Genomic DNA, 25314 nt, shown 5'->3' with positions numbered 1-25314 from the left:
AAATTAAACTTCAAAACTATCAAACGTTGCATAAAACCAAAATATAAATAGGAAATAATTACTCCCCATTGCGCTGGCGAAGGCAAAAGGAGGACTTAAAATTAATTTCATAATAACTGTAACAAACTGTATTTGCGGCCGCTGGTTCACAGTATAACCGTCTTTATTGAAATAAGACATTAGCTTATATCACGTCTCCTAGACCTGCATTGATATGCAACTCTACACCTAGAACATTGTTTTCTTTTCGGGAAATGTATCTAAAAAGTTTCTCAAAAAGAATTAGAAATAGGGAGAGAACTTAGTCATGAAGCCAATCCAAATTAAACTCTGCTTCCACTATCTCCACCTCGAGCCAGGGAATAGAAAAGCTCTTGGCCCGCAACCATTGCTTTGCAATCTCTTCATCACAGACAACATGTTTCAACGAACGTAATCCACACACGGTACCAGGCAGCCTCTTCAAACGTGAACACTTTCTCATATCAAATTCTTTCAGTTTTTCTAATTCTCCTATTTCTTCTGGAAGTTTCTTCAAACCCTCGCATATTGAAATGTCTAGATATTCCAGGCACACAAGATTTCCAATTGATGAAGGAAGCTCTCTGAGGCCTGGTAGTGCCGAGAGCCTTAATATTCTGAGACAGCTCATACTCCAAATTTCGGAGGGTAAATTCTTAATAAGATGACAATTTGTAACAGACAACATCTGAACAGATTGCATACGGCAGATTCCAGGAGGCAACACTTCAAGATCACTGCAGTGATCCAGGTTAAAATCTTGCAGCTTGGTATTGTTGAATGTTGAAGTGCGTTCAAAACCTTCACACAAGCTTAAAGAGAGTTTCTCCATGTTCTGTATTTCAGAAAGTGATGCAATTAATCTCTCCAAACGAAGAACTTTTAGCTGAGTGAGCGATGATAAAGCATCAATTCCTTTTAATGTGGTCCTTTTAGAACCATAATTGAATACCATGAGAAGTTTAAGTTTTTCATGGATTTCAAAAATGGGGGAAGAAAGTATTCACTTGCGGAAAATATTATCACCATAACCTCTGCCTCTGGAAAATTCATTTCATCCCACTCAGTTGCATTCATAGGGCCTGCACGAATGCAACAGAAGTAATCCAATTAGGTCATTTAAGTTCGGAATTGAATACTTATTTAGGGTTAGTTTTTTACCAAGGAGAATGCGAAAAGCAAATCGCCAGAAACAATTTGATAGAGAATGAGACAAAGTCATGCTACATCCATTTATGTATGGAAAAGCTAGAGAAATGCAGCAATAAATTTAGATATCTAGAATACATTGCATTGTCTATTGAGTTGACCTATTACAGAAACGACTAGATATCAGAGATGTTTTTGAATATATTTGTGTGGCCTAGACATACATGAATCTAGGTTTCTTGTAAGGCTGAATGAAATAAGAAGTAAGCTGCACGGAGTAATAATTGTGTGCTGAACAATGTTGTGATACGGTACTGAGAAAACAGACCTGTGTGGAGGGAGACAATTTGAGCGTCAAATGTTTTACTAGTATGCGTTTGCCATATCTGAGGCAAGCTACTCTCTTTCCAAGACATAAGTAATCTTTTGCTATGGACTGTACTGTCCCTGTATCCCAAGTGCAAGGCTAAGTCTCGTATTACATCATGCTGATAAACTTACAGTTCAGAGGCATTTCCACAAGAGATAGCTACCTGATTCCTGCTCAGTACATGCAACAATTCAGTATAATAATTAAATAACAAAATAACAAAAAATATATACATAACAGATTAGAGAAGTTCACCTTGGATTGCTAATTAAATTCAAAAGGTTTCTGCTTACGAGTTCGAGTAAGATGACAAAGGCATATTGCCACTCTAGTTTCCTAACATTAACCCAAATATCCAATAGTGCATCAGCACAGATTTTCCTGTCCTCCGGAAATGACCCTAAGTCTAGGAAACACTCTCTCGCTGTATCATCCAAGAAATCAATACTGGTCGCCAAGCATTCAAGTAATCCTCTCTGTGATAATCTGATATGGACTTGCCTTTGGAAAGCCTGCTCTTTGCTCTTTCCCAGGCTACCGGTGGCTCCCCATGCAAAGTGCTTCTAATCACCTTCAGAGCAAGTGGTAGGCCTCCACATTTTGCTTGCACCTGTGATTGATTTCAATTAAATAAATTTATATGGGAACCATTGAAATACTTTTTTGCAGATAATATGAAGTCAATAATAATCCGTAGCTGTATTCCAGGATCTATAATATAGTTAATACATATTTTCAGCTGATAGACAATGAAACTGATGGGGCTTGCATAAAATATGTAGATGTGGAAGATGCTCTATTCTTTAACCACATGTCAATAAGGCCAATATCACCAAGCCATGTGTTTGTAGACATGAAAACCGTCGTAAATTTATATACATATTTTGGTTTGCATTCAAATGTTTAAAAGTAGAAACTTACATTCATTCAAGTACTAAAGAACTTGATAATTTATTTTAAAAAATTGTTTACCTCCTTAACTAAATTTGCATCTGTGGTTCCTGGAATCGATGTCTGTCCAAAGGCCCAGAAGCAGAAACGAGACAGTGCGTCGACTTGCTCCAACAATTGTAATTGATAAAATTTAGTAAATGGGGTTTTTGGGATAATAGAAATGTCTCTTGTTGTAATGAGGGTCTTGTATCCTCTGCCTTCGAATAGTAATTTGTCCAAGGTTGATCTGGACCAAACATCATCCAAAATAACCAGAATTGGCTTGGCTTGTTTAAGAAGTTGCTGCTGCAGCTGTCTCTGCCCATCGTCCACATTCTGAAACTGCGGTTCCTTCTTTTCAAAAAGATTTTCCCAAATGGTCTCCAGTATTTCTTTGAGGTTTGGGCATTGTGAAACTGTGATGAAGAGCGCCTTGTTCTCGAAGAAATCTAATATCGACAAGAAAACAAGTGTATTTCAGGTTGTGAATATACCAATGCCAAATAAGCAATTTGTTTTAACTTTGAATTTTTTATTTTTTACACTTACTAGATAGCTAGAGTGTCAGTAGATCTACATTAGCCAATGTTAAATAGTGGGAGTGCTCTATATTTTCATTGAATAAAGGTGCATTTAAGTTGCACCATAGAAAGCGCCCTACATAATATCCCAATACGAATCCTCAACCAACACAAGCAATTTAGTATATGATATATTGCCACCACCATGGCTATAAAAATTTCAGGTTCAACCGTAACTGAGAGAGTGCCTAGCCATTGACATTAAACTATAGTCTCTGCCTTCGAAATTTTTGATCGCAGATGATTATTAACATTATTTTGTTTAAGGCCTTTTTATGTGTTCTCTTTTGTAGATTTTACATGTTACACAAATTTTATGAGAAGAAAAGCAAATAGCTTCCATATTCTTTCTACACAATGTATATATGCTACAGTTGTCTGCGTTTGGTTAGATCTATGCATTGGTATAAAGGTTGTAAGAGGCTGCTAGATTACACAGAGACATACGATCCAGTGCATTCCTTGTCTTGTGTTTCAGTGCTAATATTGCATTAAAGCTTTTATGAGTAATATTTGTATGATGTGGAGGAGAAAGCTGGTTGAATTTATTTGCCAACTTTTCAAGCCTTTCGACTAAAATTTTAAATCTTCCACTGAATAGAATATGTTTTTCCTTACTGTAGATGTCTTTTAATAGAGAACCATATTTGCAATTTTGAATTCTTTTGGAATTCTTCAGAAAGGAAACTAGGAATGCTATTTTATCTTGTAATACTTGAATTTTTTATGTCTTTGTGCAGAGGACAACAACTCTATCATTAGGACAACTCATGAATTGTTTTTTATTTTTCAAATAGATTATTTGAAAGATGATAATTTTGCGTAACAATGCTGTTTGACATGGATGTCTTCAATAAGAATAAAACTTGTGTGATATAGATCATAATAAGTTAACTGTGAAACCATTTTTCTTCTTGGTCATTTCAAAATTTAAACTAATTATTCCCATGTTTAGGGATAGTAATGATCAAAGATAAAAGGTGCAGTAGTCTTAATTGCTTTGTAGTAGAAGTGTGGTTTATTAAATATTAAAACATAATACAACGTAGCAGTAATAAAACGTGGCAGTCAAACATGATAATTACTTTCTTAGATTATTCTCTATGCTTACACCATTGGTCTTTAAAGACCTTTTCTATTTTTCTATCGATTATATGTGGGTCGCCTCTATTATTTTAGTCAAGGTAAAATTTAAAATTAATATTTTATTTGATTATAATTATTATTTATTCTGTACAATTTAGTTGAAAATGATTTAATTAAAGTTTTTTTTAAAGAGACATGGAAAACCCTTGAAAAAATATTTTAATTTGATTCAAAATCCAAACAAAAAACAAAATACATATAATAATTGTTCAATGAATAACTCTAAAATAAAAACATAACAAAAGATAGAATATAAAAATTAAATTTTCAAGGTATGTGAGATAAAAGGCTCCAAATAAATTATAAAATAGGACTTTAATAGGTTGTATTAACGTTGGCAATTGTAGCTAATGTTAGGGATAGGAGAAAGAAGAGTGAAAGCTACATCATTTTGCACCAAGGCTCAATTCTTCGGCTTTACGATTTCCATGTAGCCCTTTCCCCTCCCACTCTATCATTAAGAATTAGGACCCACCTTTTATGCTAGGAAATGGTGGGTGTTATTTTATAGCCCCCACATCAAAGCCCCACCCCTCGTCGACACCCTCAAGAAATCCCAAAAAGAGTGGGACCTAGAAAAACCCATAAGTTGAAAAAAAGAAAGAGGAAATTAACCTATTTGATTTGGAAGAAGAGCATGAGCATGGTAGAAGGAGGTTTGTGATTTTCCAAAACTAGGGCTAAGATGAAACAAAAAGCCTTCGGGGACTTAGAAACTAATGAGAAAATAGAGTCAGAAATTAGTAATAAAGAAGAGAAAATTTGTAGAAGAGAGTGGGGAAGGATGAAAAGGTGGAAGTTTTTTGGGATTGAAGAGACTAGTTTAACCTCAGAGGAGATTACAACAAAGAAAAAGAAGAAGAAATTTAGCCAAGACACAACCCATGTGTTGGCTACCTTCACAATGAACATGATGGGCTTCACTTCTAGTGTGCCCTTGGGAAAGAAGAAATGTGATTTACTAATGATGTAGACTTCCCCTATGTGTGTTGATATAAAAATTAAGAAAATGTTTTCTACTAACCCCATTTTGTTCTAGGTTAATTCCATATTCATGCTAGCTAAGAAAGTGAAGGAGAAGGCCAATGTTAAGGCCTTGTGTTTATCTGTTATTTTCTTCTCATGAGACATCATTGCTAGTTAAGTCCACTTGTTACCTTTGATTCTCAAAACAAGGGCCTTAACTATTATTTATTTTTACATTTTAAATTCTACATTAGATATGTTGATAGATGTGTAGTTAGATCTTTTTTTGTACGATGGAAAACTTATGCAATTTAGTATATGTTATCATAGTTATATGATGTTTTTGCTCTCCATTGGTAGTTTTGTTTTGGCTACTAGTGGCTATGTGAATATGTATGCTTATATTTGGGTTGAATATACTGGTAGGGATACTATTATTATTTTTATGTTATTGGCAGGGTTAGTTTCTAGTAGTACTTTTTCTATAAATGTGATATTAATGGTTTAAATATGGTCATATACTAAGGGACACCACCTTTATTATGGCTACTATTAATATTAAAAACATTGGTAACAAGTTTTCGATAGGCACCAATAAAATCCCATAGATTAACATAATCATTTTTATAAGCTCTTTAACCTAAAATTTGGTTCTAGAAAGCCTCATGTAGCCCTTACTATAGGAAACTAAAGGATAAGACATAAAAATATAATTGGAATAAACTAATCCCCAAATAAAATGTAAATTTTAAAGAAAAAATGTGTTTTAGAATGATCCTTGAACATTTGAATGGATTTTAAATTTTCTCCTAAAACAAAACAAGAATAGAAACCAACAAGTTATCACTGATAGGTTATCACCTCTCTTGTGAAGCTCCTACTCACCTTAATAGGAATGCTTCCTAGCTCAATAGGGGCAAAATAATAGAACCACTAGAAAGTAGATCCACACCCTATCTAAAACATATTCAAATAGTCAAAGAGAAGACAATCATGGGTGGACACAATAGTGGGTTACACTTTTTCGGAGGAAGAAATTCCTCCGAAAACATGCTACCATGATTTTTAAGTCAAGTAATTTTGATAGAAATTATCTTGGTAGTTTTGATTGAAAGTGGATTAATTTCGTTAAAAAGTATTTTTTCAATTACATTCAATCAAAAGTTAATGAGGCAATTACTTTCAATAGTGTTAAGATGGAACAATAAAGATATGCCATTTTGCATGACATAAGTACTTGAAATGAGCTTTCTAATGATTATGGATTTGATAAATTTTGAGTTTTTTAAGTATATTTTTTTGGCCGTCAATTAAAAATAGGTTTATTATCAAAAAAAAAATCTTTGTTGGATGTTCATGGAAATATAGTAAATAAGAGAATACAAATTCTGAAAAATAGCCCAACTCTCTGTATATGAGTTCTCTTTCTACCAAAAAAAGGAATTTGGGAATTGGATAAATACAAAATAAGTTATATGCATAAAAAATAATGTAACTCAAAATCAGCGCTAGATCAAATTTGAACATAAGAATAATATGAAATATTAAGTATAAAGACATAAAACTAGCTCCATGAGCTTGGTCTAGATGTTAAAAAATTAAGTTCGAAAGAATCAGATTGATATCTATTATAGAAAAAAATGTGATGTGTGTAAAAAAAACACAACTCTTTAAAAATCAGAGTTTGACAACATACCAATTTTTCATGGGAGAAAAAATAATTGAATCAAAATAATTGAAACAAACAAGAAAATTTTTTAGAGTCTAGACAAAATATCTAAATGAAAATTTGCATTTGTAAATGAAAGTTTTAAAAAAAATCATAGTTCAGTGTCGGTATAGGGAAAAAAGTGTAACCCATAATTATGGGTCCACCCTCATACAAAAAAAAAAAATACAACCTATTCTACAAGAATACTCTCTAGTTTTCTAGGGGATGACACCAGCTCCTTAGGGCTTAAAAAGAGGATGAAAGAATTTGAATGAGCTCTCAGTTTTTAGTGTCCATTTAAATTTTCAACTCTATAGTGGGAGTTTCACATTAATGAATCATAGAAAGAGAAAAATAATATTAGTAAAAACAAAATAAAGCTAAATAAATAGGGTCCATCACAACTGAATAAAAATTAAAATATTAAAAGTGGCAAGGAAAAACCATGCAACCCAAAAAGAAATAGAACTTGTAGAAACTCCTAGGGTTCTTTAAAAAAATCTCTTTTAGCTTTTACATAGAAACAAAGAAATATAAAAAACATAAAATTATATAAAATCAACATGAAGAGGTAGAAGAGCTAGCCATACTTATAAGAATCAAGAAGAAAACCACACAACATGAATATAAAATAAAAGGAAGGAAAGGTAAAATAAAACCAAACACAAACACACACATGCACGTGCGGGCGCACGCGCACACACACACACACGCACGCATGCACACACGCATGCACGCACGCGTGCACACACACACACACACACGCACACACACAAACAAACATAGATGCACACGCATGCACGTGTGCGCGTGCGCGCACCCACACACACACACAAACACACATGCACACACACACGCACGCGCACATGCGCACACAGGCGCACACACACACACACACACACATGTGTGTGTGTCTATGTGATCTGGTACCATTTTATTAGTACAACCATATGTACTAAATCTACTTTTTAAAGAATTTACAAGACTCTGTTAAGTAATTTACAACTTTGGATGTATCAGGGTCCACCTGATCTAGGGATTTACCGATTCTACTTGTTAAGTACTAACTAGAATCTCTAATCTATAAATGGCACTATTTTCCTACTATATTCCTTATGCTCTTTGATATCTTTCTGCAACATTGCATACTTATCTTCTTTATGTCTTGATCACAATCACTATATCTCTCTCCTTCTAGCTTTCACTAATTTTTTCTTCATCAATCTTTCCTTCTCCTTTTATTCAATTTTCTTGTTTCCTTCTCTATTTTCTTAAATAGTTTACAAATATCAATGATTGGATTTAATTGGGTTTTCTTTCTTTCCAACAAATATGATTGATTACACTCAATATATCTAAGGAACTTTACAATTAATAAACACATAATCAATAAAAAATTTCAATATTTTAAGGTAACATTTCTTCACATCAAATGTTGTCTTTTCATCCTTCCTTACTCAAATCTGGGGATCAATAAATTGGATTCTTTTGTCTACCCCCCCTAAAAGAATATATTACTTGGGTAGATCGCAGGTTCATTATGTCAGGTGATAGCGATGAATTTTTGTGTTCCTCTTTTTCTTCCATCCAACTCCTTTTCATTTCATTTTTGATATCATCAAGATTCATAGGATTCTTCATTTCCCCTTTTTGTGACTGATCAAGAGATGTTTTTCTAAACTTGGAGTGCTATAGCAACATGACCAATCTTATTGAAATAAAAACATAGCAATGCTAGATTGTTTTGAGAATAATTTCCTTATGCTATAAAATTTAATTTTCTTTTATGTCTCCTAATAATTTACAAAATAGGGATGGTTATTGAAATATCATGCCCCTCTATTATTGTTCACCAGTAAGACTAGCAACTTAGAAATAATAGATTTACATTTCATAGCTTTGTGTGCATCCTTTTTGAATTTGTAATAGTAATCATGAAATCTAATATTACTATCCTTAGGCTTAGATTTACACTCATGATTAGCATGTTCCTACTAGAGAACATCAAAGAAATAATCTTCAAATTTTTTTTACTAGCAACTCTGCTTCTACATGCATTAGAATTATTACCAATATTTCTGTAGTTATAGGAAGTTTTTTTTAAGGTATCTTACCTAGTATTTTTGTTGTTTTCTTTAGATTTTTTTATGCTTCTTATGCTTGTGGTTTCTTAGAAGGTTATGTGCATTCCTAAAAGGGTGTATTTCCAAAATAAATTGTTGTATCTCTTAACCAAGCAACCCTTTACATGCATTATAAGGTCTAGTGGGTATATTATTCCCACAAAAAGTTGAGAAACTTGAACAAGATATTGGAGAAGAGGAATAAAAAATTGAGATCTCAAAGAAGAAACAAGAGCACTGAAGATCTTTCTTACATAGTTGACAATGAGATTGAAGAAGGTGAAACCTTAGGTGAAAAGAATCTAGACAACAAGATATTTTGAAGAACATCTCTTAAATGTAAGAGCTAATGGAAAATAGATGAAAATTTGAGGTCTCAAAGAAGAAAAAAGAGCATTGTTGGTGTTGGTTACATAGGTGAGAGAAATATAGAAGAAGGTGAAACCTTATATTGAAAGAACCTAGTCAATATGAGATCTATAAGAACATCCCTAAAAGGTAAGAAATATTCAAAAAATATATGTTATTAATGTGGAAAAGTAGGACATATATATAACATGTTTTATTTCAATTAGATAACATTTTTGAAGAAAAATGCCTTTGATGGGTACTATGATGATTGCCATTTCTATGTACATGCAACACAAAAATGCATATCTCATTTCATTGAGAAGAGAATAAATGGATGTTTGTACTATTACACCAAGTATGGTCTTAAAGTGGAGGAATGTAGAGAAAGAGAAGGGCTAAACTAGTTATCTCTTGAAAGGAAATGAGTCCAACTAGGAGGGATAGGTTCATAGCACTGGTCTACACAAACTATTGGAATAATGGTTAAAGAAGAAATAGTAGACCATGGAGAGGTACCCAAGTGATTTTATTTAAGTGCCACAAGATTTTTTTATGTCACAAGAGATTACAAAGCCAATAAAAGACCAACCAACAAGTCCCCTTCTAGAAAAGAAAATAGATTTTTTGTAGAGAAAATAGAGAAGGAATATGCCAAGATATGAACAAGGAAGAGCAAAGTGGTATAGGCAACGAGGACTGATGAGTGCATAAGATCTCAAATCGTCAGTAAGACATCACAAATAAACTAATCTTTTCTATGCTTAAAAGGTGTTAGAAAATAAAAGAAGGAACCTTTAAAATGCTCCCCTAGTCTAAGCTAGTAAATCATGAGCAAGAAACAAGGGCAAAGTAGTCACCTGATAGAAAGAAAGATCACACCATGCTGATTAAAGAATAAGGGATAAAAATTTATCATTGTAAAGAAAATTAAAAGTATGAATGACTAATGTCTAGTGGCAGGTAAAGTATTTTCTGACCATTGCAACCCTAACATTAAAATTCCATAACATAAATAGATGCATTGCAAGTCTTTAGTCACATTGCAATATTGAAATCACCCATACCTTCAAATTTATGGAGCCCCGGATTTCTAAGTAGAAAATTTGAAGAATTATGAGTAAGAAAAAAATAATGCCTACAAAATAAATTTCACCTAAGGATAGGGCTTTTCATATTGTACAATGTATTTTCTGAAATTTCTTCTTGTTTTGCACTTCTCATACCCATTATAGGTTCTTTGATTATGGCTATGACCAACTTTAGTCTAGTAGTTTTTACTAGAGCTAGAGTTGTTATGACAGATGCGCATAGTGCCTCATCTAAATAAATGATCAAGGAAGTTTTTCCTATAATTTTTTTATGAGGAAAGCCCTAGTCTCCTAATATTGTTCTTAACATTGAAAAGTTTAAAGATGCATGTAGTTGATTCAAGCTCCATACCCTAATAGCATATTTTGTGGATCTCACTCCTCTTTAAAGAATGCTCAAGGAATGGGATACCAAGAATTGGACTCCTCATGGAGTTGTACTCAATGGTATTAAGATCCTTACTAACCCTTCCCAAGAAGACATGGGTTTTAACGATGAGCTTTGGTCAGTTAGGTCTTCCTTGCTAGTTTTCTTGTGGTGATCTCGTAATTTAACTGTCTACTAATAAGAAGATGAAAGTCCCTCTCAAGGTTGAATTTTCAAGGCTCCTCATTTCCTACTGGAAGTTTATGTTGAGGTTTTTTTGAGGTGGACCTTTCTTGTGACCTCAAAGAATATGTAGATATTTAGATCAGAGCACACAAATTCATTAAGAAGGTGTTGTATTTGAACCTACCAAACATTTTCTATAGAAGTCATTTGATCGATCACAAGATCAAAGACTACCCTCTTGTTATACCTAACAAGACAATTCCTACTAAGGAGTTGCAAGCAAAGCTAACTGATAACTCCAAAAAGGATGAATGGAGAGATTGTATGCAGAAGGGTAAGGCTTCCTTTCTGCCTAAGCACCAAGGGTCCTCTTCTTCCCAACCTTTGGTTTAGAACGTTCCTATTACTATCTCTACTACAACCAGCACTTCAGTGGCATTGCCACCCATTTCAAATCTTGGCTTCTAGAGGATGGACACAAATGTGAGCATTCCTTTACCCACTTTGGTCTAGAGTCCATAGGTAGCCTCCTTTTTTGTCCTCATGGGTCTCAAATCTCGTGGTGTTTGCATAGGCCCAAAGGTTGTATTGAAGACCTCAATAGTGTCTCCTAGAAGAGTAGACTCATCTTTGCAAGAGTTTCCTCTTCTACTTCTACCTCCAGTACATTCTTGCACAACAGTTTCACCTCTCTTGGGGATAAGGAAGAAATGCTAGATTTGTTAGCTGCTACCCATGTATTTTACTCTTCTTTTTTCCCCCCCTCCAAAGCCTCATATGCTAAGTTGGAAAAAATCCTCAAAGCCTTTATTTGGACCTTAGATGTGGAACAACATGACTTTCACTGATTTTCTTCGGAATAGAGATGTTTGCTCAGAGATTCTGGTGGAAAGGGATTTATTTTTACCCAAAAATAAGGCATTACCTTATGCATCAAGTGGGTTCGCATAGCCATTTTAGGGGATGAATCCTAGAAAATCCTTCTTCGATATGGAATCTCCTCTTGGTTTCCTATGAATAGGCCAACATGGAAGGGGATGGGATTTCAGACCCTTCTCACCACCTCATATCACATTCAAGGCTCTTTCATGATCAAGATCATTTCAAAATCTTGGGAAGTTGTTAAGTCATTGCTTTGTTGGGTTGGCAACACACTCAAAGATGGGCTCTCCATGATTCATCATAATTTTTGGTTGTCATCATTATTTTCTGTTGACGGTGTGCCACTTTCCAAAATTCAAGGTGTAAATGCTCTACATTTTTTCAAATGTAGCATCAAGATGCCAAAATGTCTTTTTCTCTAGAACCACCATGAGTTTGAGATCTTGGAAAGAAATGCAAATCTAGTATCATTTGAGTCACCTAGACTATCAAACTTTTGATTTAATTATCTCTTCTATTCCCCCTCATTTTCTTCATAATCTAGACATTCAATCTATCAAGCCTTGGTGGAAGGACTAGAAGTGGTATTCGTGTACTCCTCTTGTCAATCACAAGGCTAGAATGGGATACTTGTGATTGGTTCCTCGCCTTCCCATGGTTGAGTCTCTCAACCACCATTGACATCTTCAGCCCACTCAATAGAATTGGAAATGCATGTTTAAGGTTATTTGGAAAAAAAATTTCTAAGATGAATATTGCACACTTTTCTTAGTGTGTTCTTTTTGAGGGCTTCCCTCTAGGGCCTTGGCTAAAGAATTTGGGTATTCAAGACCTACGTGGTGTCCTTTTTTCTAACAACCTAAATCTTTCCTACAAATATTTTGGTTTTGTTGTAGAGCTCATCAATATTAGCTTTGGAGACATGACTTTCTCAAGCCCTTCAGGGCAAAGAAATTTTTTTGGCACATGGACTTGCTAGGGGATTCCACTAATTTTCTTAGATTTGACATGCTTTGAAAGTGGAGATCCTATTTCTTTTATAGAAAGATAAAAATGCAGTGTTTTTTACTCACACTTTTCTCTATATTAATATGTTCTTATAGATTAAACCTTGCATCTGTTATAATGTATTGTTTTAGATTCAAGTACAGGCCAACAAGGTGGCCCTATAGGTGGTCCACCTAGAGGAGATGCTCAAGCATTGGGGAAATTCTTTGTGTACATTTTCTTGGGTTCTTTCCACTCATAGATGCCTCAGTCCCATGTCCCACACAACCCTCCTAGCAATTGGGATGTTTAATGATGTCACTCTTCTTCTTTGTGGAATGACTCTAGTTAGTCCTTGATTGCTCCTCATGTTGCTCCTCTTTCTTCTAGTTGTCTGCTCCTCTAGCTTCTTACCCAAGTGATATTTCCCCTTCCTACACTCAAACATTTTGGCTAACATGGCAGAGGCTGAAGAAAAGAAAAAATCTTATGCTATAGTTGATGATTGATTGGCTCCTCTTAAGCCTTCTTCCAAACCGGTCGACAATTATGGTTTTCATGATAAACATTATCTTCTCCCTTAGCTGGTGCTACTTTGGCTGCCTGAGGACAATTTTTATGTTTTTTTATTATGAATAGTTGTAAAGTGTTCCTAACTTTACTATATGTACTTTCGTGGGGTGATCTTGTATCCTTCAACCCTTTTTTTGTGAATATGTAAATTTAATATTTTATCCATTAAAAGAGACTACTCATAAAAAAAGAACAAGAGGAGAACATAATGACCATACTATTGTAAAAGGTTAATTTGGTTGATAGAAAACAACAAGATCAACCTGAATATGAGGGAATAGTACTAACAAGAATCTATGTTGGAGAAGATATAGGATTATCATCCCTACATGATGATATTTTTCTTATAGTAGATGTAAAATGATACCTATAGTTTTAGGTTCAAGAATTGGGTGATAAAGCTACACACGAGATATAAAACCCATTCTATGTAGAGGAATTTATGAAAGAGCAATGCAAAGTGCTAGACAAATCTACACTAAATAGAGTGGTAGGCATGCCTCATTTCTTTCATGAAGAATGGGTAAGATTTTCTTTAAGCTGAGTCCATAAACAATATATATGACTAGATAAGCCGTATAATATTACAAAGGCATTAATACTAAAGTTAACTTGATTTAGTGAAAAAGGAATATATTTATCCATGAATATTGCATCACCTAAAAAAGTGGCTAAAATCAATAAACAACAACTAACCCAAAATACAAGGGAATGCACAATAAATGAGGTTCTAGATCCAAGTATAAAATTTAAATCCATAGTAATAGGGTTAAAACTATACCACAGGAGCAGGGAAAATCAAATCCCTAGAAACATAGCTTGTGGAGCATTCCAAGTCATTCATAATAGGTCATCAAGTGACCTATGCAGATACCTGCACAGATAGATGCTGGAGAACCTAAGTAAATTGTGAATGCTAATAAAGGTCAAACTCAAAGATTTGGTTCAATATTAGTTTCCATAAAATTCTATCTCAAATGAGAATTTTCTAGGGTTTCCACCTCATAAATAGAGGGAAGATCAACCTTTTGGAACTTAAATAAGTAAGTTTTATAGAAAATGGGAAGGCAAGGGAAATTATATGCTATAGGGTTATTTCAATAAAATTCAAAATAAAATTAAACATCAAGAAAGGAAACCCACTAATATAATTGAGAAATTCAAAGAAACCATTTCTTTTCTAGAAAACAAAAATAAATGCATCATTTTTATAGTACAACCAAGAACACATTGGTTGACGCCTTTTAGGTATGAGGTTAAAGAAGAAGAAGCTAAGCCATGCATATAATGGATACTAACATTGGAAGAAAGGTTAATATGTTTAAGGTTTGGAACCTATTGGGAGATAAGGAAAATAATTTTCAAAGGAAAGAAGAAAACAAAGGAATACACTCCTCTGATGGTAATAAGGAGACAATTTGTGAAACCATCCAAGTGTGCACCATAAAAAGTGACAAATAATGAAGAAATAAAAGTATAACTTGGAAGGAGTTCAAGACACAAGTCTCAAGCACAGATGAGGGAAAGACAATCATAAACAAGGTAGCCAAAGAATTTAGCATCAAAGACTAAGACTGGTGAAGAATTTGTAGAAGCAATAGTAGTAGTGGGGACACTAAAGAAAGTTGAAGTATCAATGACTCTAAATAAATGTAAGAATAAATCCAAACTACTTTATAATAATGAAATTGTATAAATAATTGTTAAAAATAATAATTAATAAATATTGAAGAATAGATTCTTAATTTTTTCTAAAGAGAATGAGAATAAAGCCATAATTCTTGTTCTCACAAATATGAGAGAAATTGGTACGAAGCTAGAAGATATTGGAGTTTGGCTACCCAAGTAGTTAAGAAAAATAATTAATTAAAGGTGGAACATGGGTATAGATGACTTTGGAAAAATATTGTTTAAGTCCCTACTCTAAATAAAGCCAAATATGATAGATTCCCAAAAAGGATGTTCATAGGAATAAATTGGAGTCGATTTAGTATGCAAAAGCATGTAATAGGTTACTAACAAGTCATATCAAAGAAGCTAAATAAAGTATAGCTAAATATTGGAGTGTTGAGGTTCATAATATAGATGCATACCTCTAGAATAATTATTCACAAGGAAGCATCTAGTTCACAAAATAAAGAAAAAGATAAGGTAAACGAGAGGGTTAGAGAACAAAGTGAAAGACTAGAGATAGGAAAATGTAATAAGGAATAAAGAGAAGAAACTTTGAGGCCTCAAAGGGAGATGAAACCAAAAACCAAATACATGCAAAGGGCCATATATGAAACTTAGGAAAGTGTGTCTATAACTCCGGGCATAAATATTAAATAACTAGATGATGTTGCATTGATCACACATGACCTGCACAATCTACTAAAAATAAAGTGAAGTCACAAGAAGATAGAACTCAAAAAAAATTGACGAGATTGTCAAGGTCACAACTATTATAATTAAATCTTCACCTAACAAGGACAAAGAAGAGAGATAGATTTCTTGAAGTTTTATAGGTACATGAAGAGGAGCCTCAAGAGGAAAAGTCTCCAAAAATTGAGCAAGTATACAAGACGTCATTATAGAATGAGAAATATGATTCTATAGTTGAAGAAGCCCAATATGAAAAGGAAGATACAATGATATTAAAGACAAAATCATCAAGATATATAGTATTATAGAGTAAAACACTTGAAAATTAGAGTAACAGAAGTGCAAAGAGAACATCCACAAGTACATGAGGAGAACATGCAATCAAGAGAAGATGAAGAAGGAAACATACGAAGACATATTCATTATCATCCTCATCGTCATTAAGCTTAGAAGATGAAGGATAATTATTTTAAAAAGATGTGGACTTAAAGGAAGAAGAAAAGACTCTAGATGCTATCATTGTTGAGAAGTATCCCATAATAAAATACACGAATCTATATGAGATAAATCAGTATAAAAAACTTCTAAAGAGATTAGAGAAGTTCATTGCAATAAGAAAGAAGAAATAGAGGGACAATAAAATTGGTAGTTGCCAGAGATTTAATTGCAGAACTAGCCTTTGATGCATCATATGACCTAGGTACTAATCTCATCAATCAACTTGCTACCTTAGTTTTAACAATTTATTAAGGATTAACTTGGTAGTGGGTAAGATCTAGTAGAAAAGAAAGAGGAAGCAAGAAGAATAGAGATGCTAGAAACTCTGGTAGAATTCAAAATTGACACTCTAGGGGAAGTAAAGGACAATAAGATAGAAACATTCATGGTCACAAAACTGATCCTATAAAAAGATCCTATTAAAACCTCACTTACAATAGGCTTAGATAAGACCATATAATAAGATCAATGAGATCTCTAATCATGAGAGAGTACATATAATACAGTGACTAACTTTGTATCTAACTATTTTTCCAAGACATAGGGAAGACTACATCATTTTCATCAAACCAAGAAAAAGAAAGAGAAAAGAATCATATGATTGATGGAAGTGAAATGCATACTACCATCCGTGATAGACATCATACAAGGAAAAATTAATGACATAGAATAACTAATTTTGAAAGCACTAATTAGTATGATTGATGTGGTTGAAGAACTCTTTGAAGATACAAGGAGCGAGACAATTCGACTCACTAATCTAAAGGCATCATGTGATACTCATCTTACTAGTGCATAGAGTGAATACAAGGATGCATTTGATAACCTATAACACCCTTTTTCATTGATGAAAAAAGTGAGGAGATAAAATCAACAACAAAAGAAGGAGAAAAAAGAGGAGATAAATATAAAAGAAAAATTGAAAGGGGGAGATAAAAAGAAATAAAGTGAGAGAATGATAATGATTAAAAGGGAAGATGAGAAATGAATAGAAGGAGATTCCACCATATGGGGAGTATAAAAAAAGAATAAAAAGGGAGAATATGAAATAAGAAAAATAAAGAACTAGAAAGATGAAATAGCATAAAGGAAAAGCAAGATGAAAAGAGGAGATAAATAAGAACTTTTACTTGAAGGCGAATAAATAGGTAATCCCAATAAGAATAAGTTGAAGACAACTTAGGTAAGGAGAGAGATAAAGACTAACAATAAAATGAAACATAACATAAATAAGGTAGAAGATATTTAGGAGGAGATCAAACAAAGAAGTGATAAGTTAATGCACTGGAGAAATGTATTGTAGTTATATAGATGGATGAATAGTAATAGAATGAAGTTTTGAGAAAAGGAAGAAGAGTATATCCCAGAAAGATGATGTTAAAGAAAGGTTTTTCCATTGATTCCAAATGGGGAGATTATTTACCCCAAAAGTCTCATTGACGTAAAGACTGAAAAGTTAAATGGTATTTGCATTGATTTGCATTCGGTCATGAGACGAGTAGATACTACATGAAAACGTTATAATTGGTAGAAATAGTAAACCTTTATGCTATGATAAGCCACCATTGGAAAAAAGTGCTGATAATAATTGATCATTTATTAATAGTAATGTGAGTCATCATACACATGGAAAAATATCAATGGAAACTGAGTTGATGTGATAGAAAGTAAGGTTGAAGTGATGGAAGAAGGAAAGGACATATGTTAAAAATTAACACATAGAAGGAATAGTAGGGCTACTATTAAAGACCCTAGGAGCCATCAAAATGTTTTTTTGAACATCTTGGACATGGAGTTCAAAATTAAGATGGGATCTTGTTATGGATAATTGTGGTCTAATCCCGTAGAGAGCATATAGGGGCTCATATTTTATTTTTAAATGAATATTGGAGATTGAAGATATTTGGTTTCTAATACAATTATTTATACAAATTGATTACTAGAGGACTAAGAGAATAGTGTTGTTCAAAGTGCATTCACAAGGAAAGTAGTTATAGGGAGGAGTAACACAAAAATAGGTTGTTTCAAACAACCAAGGTCATTAGTTACACATAAGTTATCATGAAGTAAAAGGAGAAAATAGGGAGATCAAAGGATATTTGAGGAAGCATAGTAGAAATCTATAAGGAAAGATAGTTCTATCTTTAGATCATATACTATATTTCTTTCTCACTATTGTATCTAGTTGTAGTTCCTAATAGGAAAAGCTTAATTAGAAGTTTTTATAAATCTTCTAAAAATGTACATCTTAGAGGGAAATTTTTTAATCCTCTAATCATGTAGATTTCATAGGATTTATTACCTATAGAATGATATGTGCATTCTTAATAGGATGTGTTTCCAAAAGAAATAGTTGTATCTCTTAACTAGACAACACTTTACATGCATTATAAGGGCTAGTGGGTATATTACTCCCACCATGGGTTTCGAGCACTCATCAAGGATTTCCACGTACAAATATATGTGTCACTTGATGAATTCTTTCATGTTTAGGTTTACATGCTTTTATTTTATTTCATTTGTTATCACTCTAACAATTAAGTGTTGTTGTTTAGTTTGATTATAATGGCTACAAAGGAAACTATATTAAGTTTTGATATTGATTTTACCCCCCTCTTAGTACTGGTTGGGACCAACACTTACATAATAGTATTTTGTGATAATTTCTCCATGTTTTTAATGTAGTCACAACTTGTTTTTAGCTACATATCAAGATCCTTTCTCATTACAAGAGATTTCCTAAGTGTTCCTTTTAGCTCAGGAATCATATTAGCATTCTCCATGAGCTCTTCCTCATACTTGTACCTATCCAAGAATGTGAATCGTTCCATCTAGCTATTAGGTTTATTTCTAAGAGTACTATCACTCTAATACCAATTATTATGATTCACAAGTACTAGGAGAGGTGGGCGTGAATCAATACATTCAAACTTCTACAAACATTTCATACTATTTACTACTAATTAAACATATAATTAGTACTTTAAAATAAACCATAATAAAAAAATATTCACCACATACATGAGACACTTAACATAGTTATTTTAGTTTCACTGAAACCCTTTCTTAGAAGGTAAAACCATGGTATGTTTGGTAACCGTAAATGTTCACTACCCTAGTGAATAAGTTTTTCGAGTTAAGAGAATACAATTACCCTTTTTAGGGGTTCAACATGTTATGAGTGATCTTGTACCTTATGAAAAGTGAAATTAGATATACTAACATCTACCTTGTTAAAGAATTTACAAAATACTCTTAAGATCCTATGGTATTAGAGAATTTACAACTTTGGGCCTATTAGGGTTTGCATGATTTAGGGGTTTATTGGATGTAATTCATAGGCAATAATAACTCAAATATCTAATCTATATATGGCACTATTTTCCTTTAAGATCTCTTATGCCCTATGAATTCTCTCTACAATACTTTGTACTTATCTTCTTTGTATCTCAATCACAATCACTTGATCACAATCACTAAATCTCTCTTCTACTATATTACACCAATCCTCCTTACTAATTTTTTCTTATCCTTTCAATATGTCTATTAGAGACCCTTTTATGTTTTCGTTTAATATTTTTCTTCTTAATCCTAATCCTTTATTCAAGTCTTTTTCCCCTCTCTATTTTCTCAATTATATTTCAAATCTCAAGGATTGGATTCAACCTGGTCATATTTTGTTCTTTTTTTCCTATCCATCTATTGGATTGGTTAAAATTTATTAAATATAAAGTCCAAACATATTACATAGGTATTTTACATTTTTATATATCCCAAGGTAATACATATTTATTTTCTTAATCTCTACTATTGGTTTCACTTTATTTGATGTAATTATTCCTTTTCCATTTTACCAATTGGCCACACTTTTCCATGTAATCACCACTTCTTACTTAGTGACCATTGATATCACTAATTAGAACAAGTCTCTACAAGAGGCTTAGTAATCCATTGTAGACATAGTTCTCATGAATGAGAGCTATACTATGGTTTTCATCAATGACAACTATTTGATAGTCATATAAGTTCTAACCATCACACCCATCTACATAATTTCTCAATTTCAACAACTATCATGTAGTCAAAATATCTAGGAATGTATAAGTTTAATACTAAAATTATTTAAAATTTCCTACCAACCCATTAGCTTTCCATATTTGACAATATCTAAAAAATCATATTTCCCCTAAATATATAACTCCTTGTTGAGAGTATTTGTAATGAAGCTAGTGGATCATCCCAATGCTCTAGATTCAACATATGGATATCTCACAAAGTATGGTTTTTCCTTGTAATATCTATTAATTAGAAATTATTTGACTATGATTTTCTCATAATTTCCATATTGCTTAAACATACTATATCCTAAAATATGTATTAGGAAATAGTTAGACATGAGATCACACAAATGAAACCCTTTCAATGAAGAAAATTTTCAATATTTTCATCTATTAATACTATGTATAAAAAGGATTTTATTGGTCTCCTCCCCATGTATTAGACTAGCAAATCACGTAGAAGATAATGATAGTCCATATATTATTATGTCTTTTAGCTGTATATCCCCTTTATTTTTTTATCATGGTACACAAATGCCAATTAGCAATATGCTTCTTCATTTTTCTCCTTATCCTCATACTAAAGATAGCCTCTAACCTATTTTTAGATATAGTTAAATTCATAAACTTAAAAAATCTAAGAAGACATATAGTATATAGTGTGTGATGATAGAATCTCTTGACACACCTAAAAACTACCAATCACAATTAAGAACTAATTATTCCACTTGTCAGATTTATTATCTATTTTTTTATTGAATCTATCCCATCATTTCCTTTAAATATAGGTTGAAAATATGATTCCAAGTTATCTTACCCAAAATTTCCCACTCACATATGTTAAGAATTTTTTACTAAAACAAAAGGGGGCTTTCCTTCCATCCCAATATTGTATATTTTGTGCAAGGTAATTTATTCCTAGATGCTTCACAAAATAAACTCATCTTAGTCATTAATGAATTGTACATTTTCTCTAAATATTAATCAATATAGTTGTATTATATTGAAACTAAATGTTGAAAACTTCCATTCAATTATTTATTTTACTTCCTTTTATTTTTAGGGATAAGGATTCATCCCTAAAAATATGATAAATCTACTATACTAACGAACAACATAGGGACAAGTGGACACTCTTTGCTAATAGATCTTGAGAGATAAAAACTATGGATCTACATTCATTTACTTCAACCCATTTTGTACCCTATTACATTATTTTCAACATCTAAAAGAGAAACATTGCAAATGCTAGTCTCCACAGTATCATAAATATAAAATTTCATTTTATTGTCACTAATGCTTTCTCATAGGAAATCAATGACTAGTATTTGACAATCATTTCAGTGACAACTTGATCTTATATAACACTTCCTTTTCAAAATATTTCCAATAAATTCTAGTGAACACAAATTCAAAAAAAGTGTCTCAAATTTTTTTTTGGTTGATGCATCTCCATAGTAACTAGACATCTCATTCTTGATATATTTCCTATGTGGACCTACCATAGGCAATGGAGGAAAGATGATGACTTCCAACCTTATGAAAGACTACTCACATGCATGTGACCAATTTCCTCAAGTCTTTCCATAGAGATAACCAATTGAGAGAAGCAATCCTCCAATAAATAAATAAAAATTCAAAATATCATCTGAACATATTGAAGGATATTTAGTACTTTCTAGTGCAATGATGCTAATTATTTTATATATAACCCACTATCTTCTCATTTGGTATTACTACCAATCATAAACCAGATTTTTATTCAATGAATCTCATCAAGACTCTACTTCAAATTTCAACACCTAGGATATCAATGCATTCAACTTCATAAATTCAAAATTAGTTAAAGGTTTTTTCCTTATATAATACATGTTGTCATTTCTTCTTTTTAGATTACTCAAAATGAACTATAATGTTGAGAATTTTTCTAACATCAAAGAATCTTCTTGATAAATATATAATTAATATATATAGTGGATATTGGATAGTAAATTTTAATACATCAACTTCTTATTATTTTTTCCTTAATTAACATAAAATGTATGCTCTATTTAACTATTAAAAAAAAATGTCAAACATTCTATAAAGTATAATACATTATAGGGTTCACTTAATGAATAAGCTATACTAAATAATATTTAAATAATATTTATTACATCATGTATTGTGATAGAAATTATAAACACTATATAAAATCCATGTATTGGTATTTTGGCCAAAATCTAAAGATACAATTCAAAGTCATTCCTTTCTTCCTAGCATAATAAATTTTCATAATTTGTTTTCACTATGATGAGATATTTTTAACTAACATTAGAGCTGCAAATTAGTGACATACTATCATTTGCAATGTGTATATAAACCTAAACTAATTTTCTATATAGTTTTAGTAATAAAACAAACATAAATTAAGTTAAATTTGAATAAATAAACAAAGCATGTTCCATTGCATTACATAGAATATTTATTAGGAAATAGATTAATCCCTTCATTTCCTCATTTATTAATTGTAGGATCAAACACAAATCACGTCATTACATATTTATAATTTATATAAATTTTGAGATTTTCCTACAAATTTGATCTACATATTTTTTTATTAAAGGGGGTAGGAAAATTTGGCCTACATATTACACTAGGAAGACTTTTTATTTTATATTGTTTGAGTTTTCAAAATAACGTGATATAATTTTATGATTATATTAATTGTAGAATAAATTATTACATTCAATCGAATCAACATTCAAACATAACTACAACATTACAAAAAAATAAAATAACTTTCACTTTTACTTCTAAATTGAAAGCAATTTAAATATAAATAAATAATAACAATTTTAGATGGAAATGCGGAGAAAGTGATATAAATGTATACCAAATTTTTTTTTATCACAAAAATTTGTACGTTGCTTCAAAAGATAAAGGAAACAAACTACATGACAATAACAAAGACCACGTTAAGGAAAAAGGTAATGTCTATGACAAATTTAAAAAATCAAAGAAAGATCACCACCAATATATATTGGAAACACAAAGTCAAAGTAAACAAAATACCGTAACTCAATTTGAAAAAAATTACTAACAATTTTAGATGAAAGTACAAAGAGTGATATCAATGTACGCCGAATATTTTTTATCCATATTAGATTACTTCTTTTCTTCTTTTCTTTTGTATTGCTTAAGCAAATAAAGGAAACAATCCAGGCACCCTTATATGTTATCTTGTTAAAAGCATATGTAAAATCTGCTCATAATTTTAGAAGGAAGCACTGCAACTCTTCATAGAATAACAACATAAGGCATAGAAAATTATAGACGAGAGGTTACAGAATTGGAAACTTACCTCTGACTTGGGAATCATTCGAGAGAGCCAACGCCAAAGTAGTTTTGCCACCTCCCCCAATACAGTGCAGGCCAACGACAGATACCTCTTTCTCGAACAAAATGTCCTTCAAATCTACCACAGATTTTTTCAATCCCACGTAAAACTGAGATGTATAAGGAACATCATCATGACAAGGGTAGGTGGGCTTCACCATTTCTGCACAGTCCATGAGATCGTTCGCTGAACCCATTTGCTCAAGTAGCATCGTGGCATTCTGACACGGATCATTACTGATCATAGAAACTTCTTTTGATATCGAATCCTTCAGCATGATAGGAGTATATGCACGTTGGATATCATTTTCATGGTAAACACTTTCAACATATTCCTTCAGCCTTCTCACATGAAGTAATACGTGAGCAGGCAGTATCCCCATAAACACATTGATCTCCTTGTCGAGCTTCAAGATACGAGATGCGTACCTATAATTCAGCGACAGGTTAAATGGGCTGATATTCTCGCATTCTTTTATCAACGTCGCTCCCATTATCAGCTCCTTGTAAAACTTGTGAAGGATTGTATTTTGTTCATATGTGGGTAACTGCAAATCCTGCAGGCAAATTTCTTGAATACCTGGGCTTAAACTCTTTAGCAGAGAATGTACTCTAACGCACATTGGCTTGCAGTTGAACATCTCCATAGCCTGATTTAGCAATTAAACTGCTTCGAGTTTATTTTTTGTCCTCTGCGGAGCGTAGTTTCTTTTGAAACGTAAAAGTTATTAATAAAAGTTGCCCATAATAAAAGTTGCCCATTCCTTCTGGAGGACATTTATTCTAATATTTGGCTGAAAAAGAGAGTAATATTTCCAAGTTTCATACTCGTTTCATGGAAGTCGTAACGAAATAACATACCATGTTAACATTCGTTTCATGGAAGATGATATGTTTACTTTTCTTGCGAAAACTTCAACTTATTAATGACATTTGGCTATTTCTTCCTAGTGGACATTTTTTCTGATAGTTGGCTGGCCAAACATAGCGACAAATGAACAATTCATATTTGTTTAATGGAAGTGGTTAGGAAAAAACATAACGTGCTCATTACAGGAAGTGGACAGAAAAATTAAACAACTATTGCTTTTAAAATTCTATATGAGTTGGAATCGGCTATTTTCAAACACGTTCCGGCATTCGTACAGACTGTATTTTCTTTTAAACGCTGGCCGGCAAATATCTTTCGCAAACTGTTTGACAAGTGGAGAGCTGTTCGCGCAAATTTCGTTGTCCAGGAAACATTCAAAGTCTATTACGACCCGTTTATTTCCTGAATGTTTCGTGTTCATTTGGGGAACCGTTGTAATTGGACTTTTAGCCGCTTTCGTTTGGTCTAAGTTGCAGTTACCGCGCAGTTTTCCTTCTTCAATGGTACCAGATTTTCAGATGGTACCATTGAGCTGGCCGTTTCGTTGGGAGGATATTGTCAAAATTTATGTCTTATTTATATGAAATAAATATAAATAATTGACATATTTTAAATAGTCAAAGGTTAATTTGCACTATTTAATTATAGATCTATTTAGCATGAGCTCTATTTACTTTCTGAGTTAGAATTTATAAATTGTAGGAGTAGGTA

The 25314-nt window shown here is 32.5% G+C and overlaps 1 pseudogene; it reads right to left on the bottom strand.

Annotated features, from left to right (window-relative positions):
- Positions 1-240: 240 nt before the first annotated feature.
- Positions 241-24468, bottom strand: LOC149560721 (putative disease resistance protein At5g47280; annotated as a pseudogene).
- Between the last annotated feature and the right edge of the window lie 846 nt (positions 24469-25314).

The sequence above is a fragment of the Cupressus sempervirens genome, chromosome 4 (assembly GCF_028749045.1).
Source record: "Cupressus sempervirens isolate cs-2001-9-10 chromosome 4, ASM2874904v1, whole genome shotgun sequence".
Lineage (NCBI taxonomy): Eukaryota > Viridiplantae > Streptophyta > Pinopsida > Cupressales > Cupressaceae > Cupressus > Cupressus sempervirens.
The sequence above is the reverse complement of the archived record's forward strand: the minus strand, read 5'-3'. Positions and strand labels throughout refer to the sequence as shown.